Genomic DNA, 18,965 nt, shown 5'->3' with positions numbered 1-18,965 from the left:
GAAACTGAAGTCTCCCTAAATTGAAGACTCCCTTCAGTTTCAGGATGGTCATTTGAAAACCATTTAGGCAACCATTACCATACAGAAAATGAAGGGAGTCTTGTGATATATTGCTTAGCTAAGTGATACTCAGGGTAAGTAATTTTTTTGAATAGCTAAATCAACTAAAAGCAAGTGAAGCAGGATAAAGGTTGATAAACCTAGTCAGGTTTGCCCTTAGCTTCCATGCTTTCCCTTAATCATGAACCTCTACCTCCAGCCAAATTAGACCACATTGACCATGCTGAAATCACTTCAGATTCATTTCTGAAAAGGTATCTTTTTCTCCAAAGAAAGGAAACAGAGCTAGTCAAATTAGGAAAAAATTAAAAAAAAAAAAAAAAAAAAAAAAAAAAAAAAAAAAAACACACACAGACAAAAACAACAAAACCCCTTGGTCAAGACCAACGGGCAATATCACACTGAATGGAAGTGAGAAATTCATTTAACTCAAGCAAGTCTGAATTTCGCTCTGTGCAATGAATAATCTGGCATTTCCCTATTTACAAGTGAGCTTCTGACAGGCACCCTAGCACAAGGTTGTCCCTTTTCCTCATTTTATAATGAAAGCCTACACCACAGTTGTGGAAAGTCAAAGTAATTGTTAGTTAAAAACCCTTTTTAAGAATTAATTTTATTTAAAGACTGCTACAAATCTGTGTATTTCAGATTAAATTTAAAGCATACCATATCTCACAGAATTTTGTGGAGGAAATGAAATAAATGAATATTTCTTGATATGAAACCCAGATCCTCCATGAGAAAAGAAACCTGACCTGTGTTGCTCCTGGATATAGTAATCTCAGCCTGACGGACATCAAATTTCCTAGGAACTCAATCCACAGTGAATTATTCTATTACCTGGGAAAGAAAGGGAAATAATCTATAGATATACATTTCAGAAGAAAAGCATACCATTAACTGACATGAGATATCTTCCCATCCTGATATGAGGTGATTAAAGTAAACACAAAATCGAATATCTGCATCAAATAATGAACCAATTTTAGAATATTACAAAAATTATATTTTGTTCTTGTAGGCATACTAGAAATATTTGTTGAGTATCTATAATATCCAAAATACCATCCCAGAGAAAGTCACATTTAAAAGGGACGTAAGATTAAGTCCTTTCTAGTTAGTCTCAGCACGTGCACACACACACACACACACACATTCACACATTCACACAAATAAAATTATCAAAACCCCAAGTAACTTTGACATATCAGAAAGAGATGTTTTCTGAATTCAGTACAATTTTTTCTTCTGTAGAATATACTTAAACAAATAGAATTTGAAGACTAAGTTCTGTGGTGGATGCATTGGGTTAAATGTTATTTAATAGACCTTCTGCATTTGCAAACGGATTTCAATAACTTGTAAAGTGCCCAAAGTGTCTACCTGTTAGCTTTAGTTTACATGGAATTAAATCATGTGCATCTAAAATGGTGGGAAGAAAAACAGCTCTCTTAAGTAGGTACATATTTTCTTCTAAGAATTTCTGTAATTTTATTTAGGTAAGAATATCTCATTCTTGTAGCTCAGAAGTAAATATAAGCTTATATATAATTATCATAAGTTTTAAATGACTGAAACCCTGTTCAATAAACTGCAATTTGCATAAAAATCATATTCAGGAGTGACTATCAAAATAAAAATAACAGATAACCTTCTTTCAGTGCTTATTATGTGCTGACCCCTATGCTTATATACATGCTGATCTCATTTAGTCATCAAAACAACCTCTTCAAGATGGTATTCTATTTATCCCCACGTTTAACAAGCGAGAACTAGTAGTCTGAGTACTTACACATTATAAGATAGTGCCTGTCTTCCAACCAAGAAATGCAAATTAATATAATATGTAATTTTTAGGCACAACCTCAGCACATTTAAATAAAAAGTAGGTGTTCATTAAAAAAACATTCTGGCATTTTTTTGCTAGTACATATAAGTAAAATCTTAGTTTAAATAATACCACCACCACATCCTATTCTATTTTAAAATTTCCATTCCATGATCAACCTAGAAACACATGTCCCTGGAAACAGTGTGACTACAAATGACCTTATTCCTGACAATGGCAGCCCCATCTGTCTAGTCTCCCAGCCTTGGGGAGCCTTCCTGCCTAGTCTCCTGGTATTTTTTTTCTTACCTCCTATTGCTTGTCATCAACCTGGTTCATGCAGTCACAACCCTGTGGCCAGATCATCCCAGTAGTACACAACTTTCACTGCATTTTCTTCTAATTATTGTTTCTTTCCCCAAAAGGTAATCCACATGGGTTTTCTCCTATTTACTTCCTGCTCCCTGCACTCTGGTTCCTGCCCTCATCTTCATTCTTTTGCATACTCCTTTATGGTTGCTCTTCCTCCTCCTACCTTTAAGTGCTTCTCAGGACCCATCTTGAACCTGCTCTCTCCCTGCTCCACAACCTCCTTAACACAGTTCAACTACATATGCCAGTAATGCTACAATATCTCTCTCAACCCTGATCTCTCCCTTGACCTCCCAACTTACATCCAGCCTCTACAGGACACTCCATCTGTATGTTGCACAGGCTCCTCGCACTCATGATTTTCTCCCAAGCTGACCCTGCCTCTTCTCCTGCGCTTCCTTCTCATGAGTCCAAATCACCCATACCACCCTTGATCTCCAGTCAGAAAATTCACCAGATTTTTCTCCCAAATAGTTCATGAATCCACCCCATCCTCTCTAAATGTACTAAGCTATAGGTCCCAACAACCACCCTCACCTGGACTATTATGATAGCCTCCTAATGATTTCCCTGACTCAGTCCTGCCCCTAGGGACTCCATCCTCCACAATGCCATTGGATGTTCCCTAACACATAAAGTCTGCTTATTCCAACCCCTTGCCCAATTGCTACTGATGGCTCCCATCACCTGCCTGTCTCAGCAACATCCCCACTATTTCCCATGATACATTTTATATTTTCACAGAATCAAATTCACATAGGCCCTCTGTGCTCTCTAGTCCATTCATTTTCTGTGATATTCTTCCTGCATGAAATTCCCTCCCCATTCTTTGCCCAGTAATCTCAGAGGTTAGAAATGGGTCCAGGGAAAGTTCCTGGAGAAGAAAGACACCTTTCTAACAAAAGAAGCATGAAATGGAATACCACACACAAAGTCCTGGGCCCCCAGCCTATGTCAGCTTGAGCTAATAGTCCCTGAAGAATTATGGTTTCAACTGACCCTTTGCATAAACTATCTTGCTCTGAAAACTACCTTTTTATGTCCCCATTTTATTGCCACATTTCTAAATTCCCTGGGGGCAGACCATGTTTTAAGCCATTTCACATTCCTGCTGTCCACAACAGTACAGCACTTTATACATGGTAAATATCAAATAATTTCCCAACGATGTAACTGGACATCTATTAGACATCACCTTTATGAGGAAAAAAATGTGTGTTTGGATTTGCATAGAAGGCAAGGTTTGAAGGTTAAGATTTCACATCCTGGCCTGACTTCACATACTTTAACTCATTGTGTCCCCATAGCAACCCTCTGAGATAGGTTTATCTTTGCCACCTCATGGAACAGGATGCTGATGCACAGAGTGGGCCTGAGGAAACTCATCAAGAAAAAAGCTAGGCTGTGGAATCAAGTAACCTGACTCCAGAACCTCTGCACTACTCAGGGCTCAAGGGCCTGCCATGCAGGAACCAGGGTAACAGCTGCCACCTGCTAGACACTTGCAATATTACTTGACAGTTTTAGCCTAAATTCCACTAGTTATAAAGCCCTTTAACTCTACTCGCCTCCAAAATATACCTTCATCTCAAAAGAACAACATATATGACAAATGTGTACAATTAAAATTGTTTTATTTAAGTGTAGTTTCTGATGAAGGACTTAAGAATTTATTTATTCTCTTTCACATCTGACGGGTCATAGTTACTGACTCTATCATGCAGGGAAAGATATAGAAATATTAAGAGAAAAACATTGATTGAACCCTTCAGTAGACTGCAGGAATAAGTTTTCATTACAGTGAGATTTAGAAGCAACAAAACATTTAATGCTCCGTCGGGCTTATAAAAATGAATAGTTTCATATATATGGAAGGACAGTGATTTGAAGAATTTACAATACACAGCCTCCATCTCCTGCACACCCATGTTCCCCAGGGTGCCTGCTACCAGCCCAGGCAGCTGGGATACTCCAGTTTCATGCCCTCAGAGTCAAGCTGTTACTGCAGAAATGCAAAATGTCACTACTCGTGTTGGTTTTCTTAAATATTTCACACATGGAACATTATATATATAAAATGTCTGTATAAGCCATAAGAGAGTTATAATAAAATAAACTGCAATATGCCCAACCCAAAACTGGTCCAAGCTCAGTTTTGAGGTTCAAAATACAATTTTGAATCTTTTAAAGAGACAATAGCCTTGTGAGGAAGGCTTTCAAGCTGCGATTGCATTGTTTGGGTCCTAGCTTAAACAATAAGAACAGAAGCAAGCAATGTGGTTATAATAAGTTTGTTGGGAATCCTCCTCGCTCTTCCTTTCCAACTTAGGCCTGGCAGCATGGCTCCCACAAAAAAGGGTGGTGAGAAGAAGGGCTCTTCTTCCATCAAGAGGTGGTGACTCAAGACTACCCCATCAATGACATTTACAAGCGCATCAGTGGAGTGGGCTTCAAGAAGCATGCCCCTCAGGCACTCCAAGAGAACCAGAAATTTGCCATGAAAGAGATGGATACTCCAGATGTGTCCATTAATGCGAGGCTCAACAAAGCTGTCCGGGCCAAAGAAATAAGTAATGTCCAATACCATGTCTGTGTTGTTGTCCAGAAAACATAATGAGGATGAAGATTCACTAAACAAGCTCTACACGTTGGTCACCTCTGTACCTGTTACCACTTTCAAAAATCTACAGCCAATGTGAATAAGAACCAGCTGCTGATCATCAAATACATCAAATAAAGTTTTAAAACTACCAAAAAAATTAAAGGTTTTTGTCCAGACTCAATAAAGATTCCATAAGACAAAGGAATCTTTGGAGCAGAATTATCAGGGCAGCAAGAATAAGATACAAAGACACCTTCTTAGACAGCACCTTTGATGCTGTGTCCCCGTGCCCTTTGCTCCAGTGAGTGAGGGTATCGAATGCCCCAGTAAGTTTGCAGGTCCACAAGTTCCTGTGTGGAACCCTGGAAAACGGCACGATTGCCTGGGACAAGAAAAAGAGACACAAGGAAAGCCTCAAGTAAACTGGGTTGTAACCTAAAATTATCATGTTTGCCAGAGATTTTCTAAGATTTTATTTTCTAATGTGGATGGCAAATGGAGATAAGATGAAGTCAGAAAAATAAAGACAGTTTTGAATGTGACTAAGACATTTGCACTTATAACATTTTGAGTAGAAAAGACACAGACTGTTTTCCTCTGCTCTCACACCACAACAATCATCACAGACCACTTCTGTGACCAAATGTGTGAAGGTTTTTCCACACACAAAAAGCAAGCAATCATTCCTGCAGTGGCCACAGCTGGGTATCCTCTAACTGTTCAATTCTGACACTATCTATCTGAAGATAGTGTCATATCCCACAAGCTGAGGGCTCAGTCCCCAAGACTGCCCCTCGCTTTTTAGATGCCAATCACAAGAGGTTGTTTTATCTGTAATTCTGATCAATTGGCTATAAATTAGAGGTGACACAACCCTCTCCTTGGATGTATTAATTTGCTAGCATGGTTGACAGAACCCAGAGAGATATACTTACATTTACCAATTTATTATAAAGACTTTTACCAACAATGCTAATGAAGAAATGCATAGGAGAAGGTATGGAGCAAGAGGCCAGGAGTTTCCATGTCCTCCTTCGGTGAACTCCCTTCCAGGAACCTCCACATGTTCAGCTGTTCTGGAAGCTCTCCAAAACCTGTCCTTCTGGGTTTTTATGGAGGGTTCATTGCATGGACATAATTGATTACATCACTGGCCATTGGTGATCGCCTTAAACTTGAGCCCTTCTCCCCTCCCTGGAGGTTGGGTAGAGGGGCTGAAAGTCCCAAACCTCCAATCCTGCCTTCCTTTCTGTGACTAGAAGCCATCCTGAAGCTACCTAGAGACTGCCAGCCATCAGTCAACTTATTAGCATACAAAAATACATCACTTTGTAGATTCTAAGGATTTTAAGACTTGTATATCCAGAAATGGGGACTAAGACCAAATATACATTTTATATTACAAATATAGGTTGGAAAATTTTTTTGAATCTCACTATAGTGGCATATACAAACCACTAGGGAATAGTATAACAAGTAGTATATGTAATGGATCCAGCTAATGGAGCAAATCTATCTAAATATCTCCACTTTTGTTAATGCAAGCATATCTGGAAAAGGAGTTAAGAGTTGGTTTGTTAACTGATTTGTGAGCGCTACAAATATGGAAAGTTGGGATTACCTACTCTTCAACTTTTGCAAAAAAAAACTTTTGCAAAAACAACTTTTGCAAAAAAAAATTTGCGAATAAACTTTTGCAAATAAAAAAATGAGGATTATCTTTGAAGTGTTGCTATCCTCTGCTCAGGAGAGGAATTAAGCATCTTGGGTAGATTATCTGAGGCCAGTTAGTGGTATTTACTCCTGACAGCTATCAGAAGGAAGATGTGAAACCTTCCTACATTCCAAACATTGTGGGATCTCTGTTGCCCCTTTTGAACCAATATTATTCTTTCCACTTTGAAGACCATTTAAGATTCTCATCTTCTTACAAAACCATGAAAACACAAAAGGGGAAGCACAGATTCTAAGCTTTCTAGCCAACCCACCTCTACACAAAGATCACGCACACAATGTGAAGCTTCAGATACTGAATGGTCAACTATTACACGATTTTGGCCTCCGATAGATGATTTCTAGAGCCCTCAGATACCAACCAGTTTCTCTTTTAAAAAAAGGATGTTATTATGTACAATTGTGTAGATACTATGTGCATGTTTAAATGCATTGTCATTACAGATTTCTGAATCTCAGGCCCTCGTGGCTTCACTTTGTAATGCAAGTGTAACAAAGGACGAAGAGCTTGTGGGTTTTAGAATCAGAAAAATTGGAACTGAAATCTGAGGAAGCCACTAAATTTCTGTGTTGTCTGGCAGGGAAGTAGGGCTGAGAGTGCCTGTTAAGGATTGCTTGTTTTTAAGGATGACAGGCAATGTTCGTAAAGCCTCTATAATGTATTACTGTGTAAATGATATGATTATTCAGTTATTACAGCCCTTGTTTTGAACAAAACACTTTTACATTCATTGATACTTCTCAGTCTTTTCCGCACAAAGACTGATAATGGGAGAGGAAAGTAAATATCCTCCTCAAGAAACAAGAGAAAGTTTCCATAAAAGATTTCTTTGTAATCTTATGGTTGACCTTACATATTCGTATTAATGTGATGATTAACTCCATTCCCTTCTACTGTTGAAGAACACTGAGGTCTACAGAGGCTTGTTAACTTGCTCAGGGTTATGCACTACATGATAATCTGACAGTGAAGCCACCTTCACATATCATCTTACATCTTTTTATTAATATTTGACTCATTTTAATTGAAATAAATTAAAATTTATCAGGAAATTGCATATCACAACAACAAAGAAAAACCAGTATCCCTTGCCATAAATAGAAGATGGCCAAAAAATAAATAAACTCTATGAAAAACAAACAATATTATGACATTCTGGGTGGATACAGTTGTCTGTTAAAGACTCTAAGCCCCAAAGTCAATTAAAATAAAGCCTTAGCAAAGTTGGGGACACATTAATAACATGTTAGAACCAAGTAAGAATTTCCTCTTGTCATTATCAGAAGAATTGGAAAAAAATTATAAAGAGGAATAACATTCTTATATGTAGTTGAATGTAACTGAGTGCTAGGTCCATGTAATACTTAAAATCAATCCCTGCACCAGATAAAGTTGTCTGCAAACATTACAGTTTGAGAAAGATACTTCTTTGCTATCCGATGCTTCAGGACAGGATATACATAGATGAGTAAGACCCAGCCATTGCCCTAGAGAAGCTTACACTTTAGAAAGGATGACAGATGTACAACACAAAATTTCAATACAGTGTTGTGAGTGCTTTGACAGACATAAACACATGATATTATGAGAGCAGAAGCAGAGTTGTTGGGGGTGGGGGGGAGTGTCAAGAAATAACCCTTGCAGAGAAGATGCCTGAGCCAAGTTTTAAAAGAGAAATAGAAGCCTGCCAGGCAAAGAAAAGCACTCATTAACTGCTCAACAAGGAAGATCAGTTACTCCATCCACATGGCTACACAAGAAAAACACACATCATCAATCCCTGTGAAACCAGCATGAGAATCAATCCTGAAGGAGCGTGTCTCTGGCGCTTTTGATGAAAAGTGGAGCAGAGATCTCAGGGGGAAAGATGAAAGATCAGAGAGACCTCTAGGTATAAGAACCTTGTCTCTCCACACCATTCATCCACTCAAACTATTTTTATTGGACACAACTGAAAGAAATATTGTTGGCAAATAAAATATCTACCAGAATGTTCTGGACTTCTTCGTGCTGCATACATGCTCGATCTTTGACCGTACAGCACAAATCCATATTTGAGTGGTTAAGGGGCCTTATAAGACGAGCTCTTGTTATGAATGAAACTTTGGTGATTACATCAGCTGCACTAACCCAGAACAGCTGACAACCACTGCCAATATCATGCATTCAGCAATCAGCAACATCTTTGGTACAGATGTCAGGGAAACCATAGTGCCAATTATGCTGTAATGAAGAGAGTAGAGAATCTGGCTAGGGAATACTCATTTCATGTCTTCTTTGAAAAATCTTAAAAGAGGGCAATATACAACATATACTGTGCATCCTGTCATGCTTTTTGGCTTGAGCTGTGCTCCTTTTGACTCCGTGGATCGTCGAACTTTCTGATCTTAGCATTGGGATGGTATAAGCTAAAGGGTTTTGGCACACACAAAACCCACTACATTCTTGAATGCTCAAGACAGCTTTACAGTGTCTTAAGCTACATCTGAGCAAACCTGTTTCTTACTAATACTGTCAGTGTTTTTCAACATTTTCTCTACAAAAGACAAAATTTTAAAAAATATTTTGTTAAGGCTCAGTTAATCAGAACCCATCTAAACTTAACACTCAGTTGAATGGCCCTTTTTGTGTTCCACATTTTACAAAATAATTTAGAAAATAAAGAGTAAAAGACAATCTTTTATAGAAAAATAGGCAATGTATCCCTGGGGTCGATGAAGACTTAAGTCCTTCTCTCTCATTTCTGGAATGGTAGTACTGTGCAATTCGTTCATTGTTTTTCCAGTAAATATTTACTGAGCATCTATTGTATGCAAGGAACTATTCCCAATGACAGTCAATGTTCAAAACTGTAAGCCTCGGGTACAACAGCATTCTCAATCATTAGAGAAAAGTTACATTATGCTTACTATATTGAACTTACTAAGGTTAAAAAAAAGTTACAAAGATTTTCATCAATAAGGTAGGAAATAAAATAGATTTATTGTCAAATCTTTGTTACTCAGATAATTCCATTACAATCACCTCTCTCCTCCCCCAACTATACCATTTAGTAACCCTTTTGGTAGTTTCAAGACTTTTTAAAATTTGAATAACTCTATGGATCAAAGGGCATTAGAGTAAGCAAAAAATTTTAGTTTCTGGTCAAAATATATGAGTGCAAAACTATAGAAGAATGAAGAAGAAGGAATTGCTACAAGGCAGATCTTTGGATCATGAAGGTGATGCACCTTCAAGGGACTGTGTAAATTTAGACCCCAAGTACACTATTGCTTCCAGAAACTGCTTCCAATAGAAAATTTTATAGGCATTTTAAAGCCTCATGGGTGAGTACCTGAAAATATCACAGTTGGTCAAAAAACATATGTGTTTCAACTTTTTCTAACTTGCTTTGGTGTTAGCTTATAAAAACTCATAGGTGTATATTGGACTCATTAAATTGAGGGACTTGTAAGCACCAGCTCCATCAAGGCAGGGTGCTGACAGGCATTATACATTATGCAAGCTTCCCCACATCACTCTGCCAATGTGCTTCCATTTTAATCCAAAACATTCCCAGCTTGTCAAATACTAGGCCTCCCTGGAACACATAAAACCAATCATGCCACCTCATGCAGAGGTTCTCTGATGTGGACAGATTTCCACTAGAGACTGTAAGGAACCTCAACCACATTTTCACATGTTACTTCAAATCAATCCAAACTTCTCTCTTCAAAGCTAGTATAATCACAGTGGTGACTCCAGGAAAAGTAGGTAGAAGAAGAGTCCAAATCATGCTGGCTTAACAGTTATCAAATACTAGATTTATTCATCACTGAATAAAATCAGTGAATATTCATGAATCAGCTAAAGACATTTCTTTTAAGAATGCATTGGGGGTATATATAAATACACACACACATAAACACTTCTCAAAACTAGAATCTTCTAGGACTGTTAAGATCAGAGTTAAGATGAATACAAAAATACACTTTCAAATATCCAAATTTTCTAAAGGGGCCACAGAGAGGGCTCACATAATATATTTCACAATTTCATACTGACAAATTGGTATGTCAAGAAAATCAGCATCTTTGTAGCAAGATAGTGGACAGATGCATAGAAGAATCATGACTAATTGTTCTACAAAGTCAGTAAGTCTGAGCCTTTCTAACAGAGCTAATATGTCAAGGAAGAGAGAGATAAGAATTGGAAATCTTATGAAAAACAGCCAGGCAGGAAATACAAAGGGAAGCATGTTAAATTATAATTGAAAATCATATGAGTCAACTTTGTTCTAAAACATATGTGGTGCTGGAAGCAAGACACCCAGGAAGAGTGATTGTGAGATATAAATAAAAGATTTATGACAACCTGAACTATAAAAGACTAGTAGGGTGGTGAATTCCTCATGATGGAAAGGGAACTGTATCTAAACCTGGTGAGAAGAAGTCAGGGGAAGAGTTCTGAATTCAGCAGAGGACCCGAAAGAGTGATAAAGTGGAAAAAGTAATCATGTGCTTCCTTCAATAAAAATAAAAGAGAAAATGCTACAAAAAATAAAATCAATTTGACTAATATCTAGAAGAAGTTCAGAGGGTATCTAATAGTCACCCTGTATCTGAAAACGTACTCATTTATGCCACTTTTTATGTGTGTTTAGTGTAGATGAGTCTTTAGGTTAGGGAGCCTAAGAGATAGATACATTAATGGAAGGTTATGTAAAATGCTTGGTTGTCCAGCAGAAGAATTATACAGGTCAGATTTACTGATATAAAAATCTGAAATCCAAAATGCTCCAAAATCTGAAACTTTTTAAGCACCAACATGATACCACAGTGGAAAATTTTACACCTAATGTATAAGTCTGTTCTCATACTGCTAATAAAGACATACTGGAGACTGGGAAATTATAAAGGAAAGAGATTTCATGGACTCACAGTTCCCCATGGCTGGGGAGGCCTCATAATCATGGCAAAAGGCAAAGAAGAAGCAAAGGCACATCTTACATGGCAGCAGACAAGAGAGCTTGTGCAGGAGAATTCCCACTTATAAAACCATCAGATCTCTTGAGACTTATTCTCTACCACAAGAACAGTATCGGGGAAAGCACACCCATGATTCAATTATCTCCACTAGCCCTGCCCTTGATATATGGGGATTATTACAGTTCAAGGTGAGATTTGTGTGGGGACACAGTCAAACCATATCACCTGACCTCGTGTGATTAAAACATATACAATTATTTAAAATATTATATAGAATTACATTCGGACTATATGTGTAAGGTTTATATGAAACAAAAATGAATTTCTTGTTTAGACTTGGGCCTAATCTCCAAGATATCTCATTATGTACATGCAAATATTTTAAAATCTGGAAAAAATGCAATATTTAAACATTTCTGGTCCCAAGCATTTCAGGTAAGGGATACGTAACTTGTACTAGGCCAGGTCAATTTCAGTGTCTTCAACAGACGGATCATGCTGAAAGGGGAAAAAACAATAATTCCAAGGAATCTGATTTCCCCAAATCTAACATCTTATCAATAAATAAAAAATATAGGGTCTAGAACCTGTTTCTCATGTCTAAGTACACATCAACTAGAATATGAGACCCAAAATTTGGTTATAATCAGCACCAATATAAGGGATGTCGTTGAATCAGATGGTTGGCATTTATTCGTGGCTTTATCACCAGCTTAGCCAACAGGATGTAGCACAATGTCACTGGAATGCTCAGCAACAACCTGGGCAGAAAAGGACCACTATAAAAAGGGGGAACAGAATTTAGTGATCTTAGTATATTGGACTAAAATCAAAATGATGTTCTTTAGGAATGATTATGGTCAATGCCATTAGTCATTAAAGAAATGCAAACTAAAATCACAATGAGGTGGCAGTACATACTGATTAGAATGTGTAAAATTAGAAAGACTAATCACAGAAGGTGTTTGTAAAGACATAGGTGAAATGGAGCCTCAAATACTGCTAGTGGGGGCACAAAATGCTATATCTACTTTGGGAAACAATTTAGCAATTTCTTTAAAAGTTAAACATACATCTGCATATTGTGAGAGACATTTGAACTAGAGTCACTCCATTTTGAATAAGGGCCAGGTAAAATAAGGCTGAGACATGCTGGGCTGCATTCCCAGTAGGCATTCTTAGTCACAGGATAAAACAGTAGGTCTGCACAAGGTACAGGTCACAAAGACCTTCCTAATAAAAGAATGTAGTAAAGAAGCAGGCCAAAACCCACCAAAACCAAGATGGCGAGGAAAGTGACCTCTGGCCATCTTCACTGCTCATTATGTGCTAATTATAATACATTAGCATCCTGAAAGATACTCCTACCAGCAGCACGACAGTTTACAAATGAAACGGCAACATTCAGAAGTTACCCTATATGCTCTAAAAAGGGGAGAAACCCTCAATTGCCCACCCCTTTCCCAGAAAATTCATAATTAACTCACCCCTTGTTTAACTTACAATAAAGAAATAACTGCAAGTATAATCAGTTGAGCAGCCCATGCCACTGCTCTGCCTATAGAGTAACCATTGTTTTATTCCTTTACTTTCTGAATAAACTTGCTTTCAATTTACCCTAAGGACATGCCCAAAATTATTTATTATGTGAGGTTCAAGAACTTTCTCTTGGGGTCTAGATTGGGACCCCTTTCCAGTAACAACATGATCCATCCATTCTACTTCCTACAGATTTACCCAAGAAAAATAAAAGCATACATTCATACAAAGATTTGTACACAAATGTCTATAGCAACCTTATTCGTAACAGACAAAAACTGTAAATAACCCAACTATCCATTAACAGGTGAATGAATAAATAAATTGTGGTATATACATACAATGGAACACTATTTAGCAATACAAAAGAGTGCACCATTGATACAAAGTACAACTCTGATGAACGGCAAAATAATTCTAAGTGAAAGGAGCCAGAAAAAGAAAGGAATTCATATTGAATAATTCCATTTACATAAAATTCTAGGAAATGTAAACTAATCCAAAAAATGACAGGGAGCATATCAGAAGTTGCCTGAGGATTTCAGGGTTGGGGGAGTGAGGGCATGAGGAGGATAGGAAGAGGCAGTAGGAGAAAGAGATATAAAAGGAAATGAGGATCCTGGCTAACACGGTGAAACCCCATCTCTACTAAAAAATACAGAAAACTAGCTGGGCAAGGTGGCGGGCGCCTGTAGTCCCAGCTGCTTGGGAGGCTGAGGTAGAAGAATGGTGTAAACCCGGGAGGCGGAGCTTGCAGTGAGCTGAGATCTGGCCACTGCACTCCAGCCTGGGTGACAGAGCGAGACTCTGTCTCAAAAAAAAAAAAAAAGGAAATGAGGTCCCAGGCATGGTGTCTCATGCCTATAATCCCAACACCTTGGGAGGCCAAGGCTAGAGGATTACTTGAACTCAGGGGTTCAAGAAGAGCCTAGACAACATAGTGAGACCTCGTCTCTACAAAAAATTAGCTGGGTATGGTGTTGCATACCTGCAGTCTCAGCTACTCAGGAGAATGGCTTGAGCTCAAGGAGGTCGAGGCTGCAGTGAGCCATGATCATGCCACGGCACTTCAGCCTGAGCAACAGAACAAGACCCTGTCTCAAAAAAAATAATAAAATAAAATAAGTAAATAAAAATAAAAGAACATGAAGACACTTTTGGGAGTGGTGGCTATGTTCATCATCTTGAGTGTGTTGATGGTTTCGTTGTTTCATACATATGTTGAAACTTATAAAACTATACTTATTGAATATATATAATTTATTATATGTTGATTATACCTCAATAAAACTATAAAAGCACTTGCACAAAATAGAACTTAAGGAGAAAATTACAAATAACGTAAAGAATGGGCATGATAATGGATAGCTTAGCACATCTATACATCATCTCTTTAAAGGCATTGTTAGAAAGGCAACATGATATTGTTGTGCAGGAGCTGCAAGTAATCTTTCCATTATAACAGTCCTGGTCTTACCTTTACTCAAGTACAGAGGTTAGTCCAGGATTCATATCTGAAAAATGTTATAATGAAATTGAATAGAGAATCTGTTCATTGCATATGTTGGTTTCCCTAAGAAGTACAAGCATGGAATGATTCTAATTGTCTAAATAATGGCTATTAATTTCACCCTTTCAAAATCCCCTTTCTTCTGGGTAGCCACCTCCCTTAACAAAATCTCAATTTGAGTCCCATTCTTTTTTTCATCTTCTTTGGTGATTAAAGCCATCTTATGCACTGTGCAAAGCTTTCTCTTTTTTCTTCACCTTTAGCTAAGCCGTTGGTTCAAACTGCCTGGGTTGGGAAGATGGGGAGAGGTCTGCTCTCCCACTCTGCTCTCTTGCTCCCTCCTTTCATTCTTCTTTACCACCCCCCAACACACACATGCTCCTCACAAAAGTTTCAGTGGTGAGCAGTGGGTGAGAGATGGCATCCTCTTGCTTCAGTAGCCATAAGTCATGGGTGGCAAGTCTATTCTCCCTTTGTCTGTTCTTTGTTGCTGTACCTCTTCCTGTGGCAGGAACCTAAATGCTGCCTGTCTCAAGGGGATATATTTGCTGCCTTCCAGAGGATGCTCGGTGTATTAGTCCATTTTCACACTGCTGATAAAGACTTATCTGAGACTGGGCAATTTACGAAAGAAAGAGGTTTAATGGACTTACAGTTCCATGTGGCTGGGGAGGCCTCACAGTCATGGTGGAAGGTGAAAGGCATGTCTCACATGGCAGAGGACAAGAGAAGAGAGCTTGTGCAGGGAAATTCCCCTTTTTAAAACCATCAGGTCTTATGAGACTTATTATCACGAGAACAGCACAGGAAAGACCTGCCTCTATGATTCAATTACCTCCCACCAGGTCCCTCCCACAACACGTGAGAATTCAAGATGAGATTTGGGTGGGGACACAGCCAAACCATATCACTCAGGGACCTCTTCCTGCATAGTACATGCCACATGGAAAGTCACTGAGGTTCAGAGGCCCTGCCTCTTCCTCACCACCCTTATCCACTAAACACCCTTATCCACTAAAACGATGGCCCATCCACACCTTGTTATGTCTAAGGTTCCCTCACCCAAAGAGACATTGCTCTTGGAAGCTCCTAGCAAGATAACTTAAGCCCTGCCCCCATTGGCAGTCTTTCCTTGACCACAGGGAACACCCTATCCCTTGGGTTTCAAACACTATGAAAGTAGACTGTCTCCTGCCCCACACCAGCACCCTCTTACTTCTGCCATTTCTCTCTAACTCCTTCCCCTCACATGCAGTGCTGCACATTCTGATGGTTTCAGGTTTAGGAGCACAGTAACTTTCAGAGAATAAACTGTGTTTCTAACTACAGAGAGAAGAATAGACTAAACCCCTCAATCTTGTAGAAAGTAGAAGGAACAAAACAAATACCTTCTCTTCCCCAAGGCAAAAAGAGGAAGAAGATACCATTGCCACTGGACAAACTGCATTTCCCCCAAAGTCAGCTTCTTCCCCTACTCACCCTGGTAGACCTTTTCTTAATAAAGGCCTTAATTGTTATGCCACTCTCAATGGGGTAGGGTGGGGGACACACATTGGGAGGTAAGCCCTCTTTGGATTTGGCCCTAGAGAATTCCACAGTTGTTCTCAATAGGGTAGGCTCTCCTATAACCCCTTAGCCACAGCAGGATGGCCTCCAGGGTAGATCACCAAAAGGCCCTACACACACCCTGCATGAACTTATTCCTTACACAGCCCTCTGTGGCATGCTGCAAAGAATTCCTGTGTGGATGGTATACCAGGGAATACCAGACAAGTCACTGAATAACCATAATAGAAAAAAATAGAAGAAATTCCATAAGGAAGTCAGAGACAAAGATCAAAGTTAGATTGTCCTGTACCAAGTGCTGCTAAGTCACCATTTTCTCAAACTCAAAATAGAGGACGAGATTTCCCCAGCTGTGGGATCATGAAAACACTGGCATTTGTTCTGAGCCTTGGAAAGAATGAAGAGTTTAAACTTGTAGACTTAGGTGGGGAGGCAATTAGAAGTGACACATTTTTCTGGAGACAGTAAATCACAAGGGGTAACTTGTTAACTATTGTTAAATACATTCTTTCTCAACTTCCCTGATTATATAAATCGCTAGGGGTGCTTGTTAAAAATACAGATTCCTAGCTCCACCCTAGATCTCTGGATCAGATCCAGAGGAGACAGGGAATCTGAATTTTTAACACACACTTCCTATCTGATTCTTATAATCAGGTAAGTTCATTAGTAAGAAATACTAATAAAAGATCTAAAGTCTTCAAGTAAGAAAATTATTACCTATCTCACAGGACAAAAAAAAAAAAAAGGAAGAAAAACGGACTATCATTTATGTAACAGTTTGGTGTGGAATAAGAAAGACTCTAATTAAAGGTTTCTAAACACTGGAATAGGGTTTTATGAGAGTTGGAATCCCCATCCCTGAAAAGCTTTTAAAATGGAGGAGATCACCATTTGCCCTGGAGGGGCTGGCACTAGGTGGTGAGCAGAGAACTGAACTATTTAGGGATCATTTCGGGAGTGTGAGAAACTGAAACGCACTCAAGTCAATATGAACAAAAAGAGTACATCATGAAGACACACACAAAGGAATCTCAAAGAGGCCAAACAGAGGAACCAGAGCTGGTCTTAGGGAACCCAGAAAGTCACCAGGTACCTTTGCCCTTCCTTTCCCTCTCTCTCTCTGGGACCAAGTGTGCTCTTATGACTGCTTCTCTCTGCACATATACTTAATTCTCTTCTCTCCATAGACCAGCTTCTCAACTTAGTCATTCATATACTAAGGGCAACATGATGCCTTAGATACTCAGAATGAACTGATACAGTCTCCATGCCCAGGTTCCATATTCCTACAGGTGACAAGATCTGATTGGTCCATCTTAAGTCTCTTGCCCACCCCAATCTAATCACCTGTGGATAGGAGGACTCTTTCCTGGCTGTGTGTGTTCCAGGCACTAAGAAGAGGGTATCACTGGGAGAAAATGGAGAACCTCTCATATAAGAATAGATCAAATTATTCTTCTGTTGTCTTAATTTTATATTTTACTTCAAAACAGTAATGTTTTAGTTCCAAAATGTATTCTCTTAAGAATTGCCCATCTTGGTTTTGTTTTGAAACTCTTATGAAAGGAACACTTTTTTAATGCCACTGAGAAGGGCTTGTAAACAATGAATGATCAGATGCAGAATCTTCTGAGTCATCTGAACTCTTACCTAAAGAATTTCTGTGTCTACAAACTCAACCCCAGGAGCATTTGCTGAACTTCCTCAAACTTATGATAACTAATCTCCGTCATCTTAAAACCCATGAACTTCAAGATAAATTCAATGTGTGCTTTTGATTAACTATCACTTAGCTTATCTGAATATTGACTAGTTATCTGAAGTCCAGAGAGCTGTTTTAAAAAGCTATTGCAGTCCTTTCTTGTTGAACAAGAAGATTGATTTTTACCCTTGGTACATGGAACTTGACTCCAGTAGTTCCTCCACTTGAGCTTGTCTTGTCAATCTGGGTCCCTCAGGGATTCAACACTAAGTTTATTCATAAAGTCAGTTTTTCTTGGCTTAAATAGGAAAACTGCTGTCCCTGTTTCCTGAGGATAAGAGACATGAACAAAGAACCGGATTATCAAACTGAAGAACAATTCTATCTAGAGGCTCTTGTAGCATCATCAATAGAAGCAGAGGAGCAGTAATCCTAAGTATGTCTTGCCTCACCATGCATGCAAAATCTCCAGGCTGTAAACACCCATCCTCATTTCTTTTCCTCTGCTTCTAATGGGCCCAGTTGACTCCCTGCTCATTCACTCCATCCTCCTCTGCTGCCTCCTCTCAGTCATGGGTCTCTTCCTAGTCAGGGGCTCCCACTCCCAGAATATGAATTACAATTGCCCAATGACTACTGGATTTATAGGGTTATCTACTTTTACCGATAGGATCATTTTAGCATCTTCTAATACTTTGAGGCTTTAACATAGAAATAGGCAGGAGGAAAATACTTTCCTTTATTAGAACATTTCACAGAGAAAAGTCAGCGAAAGAAATTTCATAAAAGACCAGAAGCAAAGGAGGTATTCAGTTTGTTTGTTTTGGTTATCGTTTTGTTTTGTTTTCGTTTTATTTATAGGTTCTGATAGAGATAGCTCCATCGGTATGGCTGGCATGTCTGGCACTTACGTTGGGCCGGATTTGGCTATTCTCACATGCAAATATTCTGTGCATGTCCTGGTCTGCTGCCACCTCCAATCCGCAACTGGTTCAGCTTCACACCCCCATCCAAACCACATTGTCACTTGGGCGAGTTTGGAGGCCGGTCCTCAGGTATACTGTCTTTGAAACGGACCGCA

At 38.8% G+C, this 18,965-nt stretch overlaps 1 pseudogene; it reads left to right on the top strand.

Annotated features, from left to right (window-relative positions):
• Positions 1-4,766: 4,766 nt before the first annotated feature.
• LOC108519610 (importin subunit alpha-3-like) overlaps positions 4,767-18,965 on the top strand; it is a 34,840-nt pseudogene continuing 20,641 nt past the window's right edge.

The sequence above is a fragment of the Rhinopithecus bieti genome, unplaced genomic scaffold (assembly GCF_001698545.2).
Source record: "Rhinopithecus bieti isolate Rb0 unplaced genomic scaffold, ASM169854v2 scaffold_48948, whole genome shotgun sequence".
Taxonomy (NCBI): Eukaryota; Metazoa; Chordata; class Mammalia; order Primates; family Cercopithecidae; genus Rhinopithecus; species Rhinopithecus bieti.
This window is presented reverse-complemented; position numbering and strand designations above follow the sequence as displayed.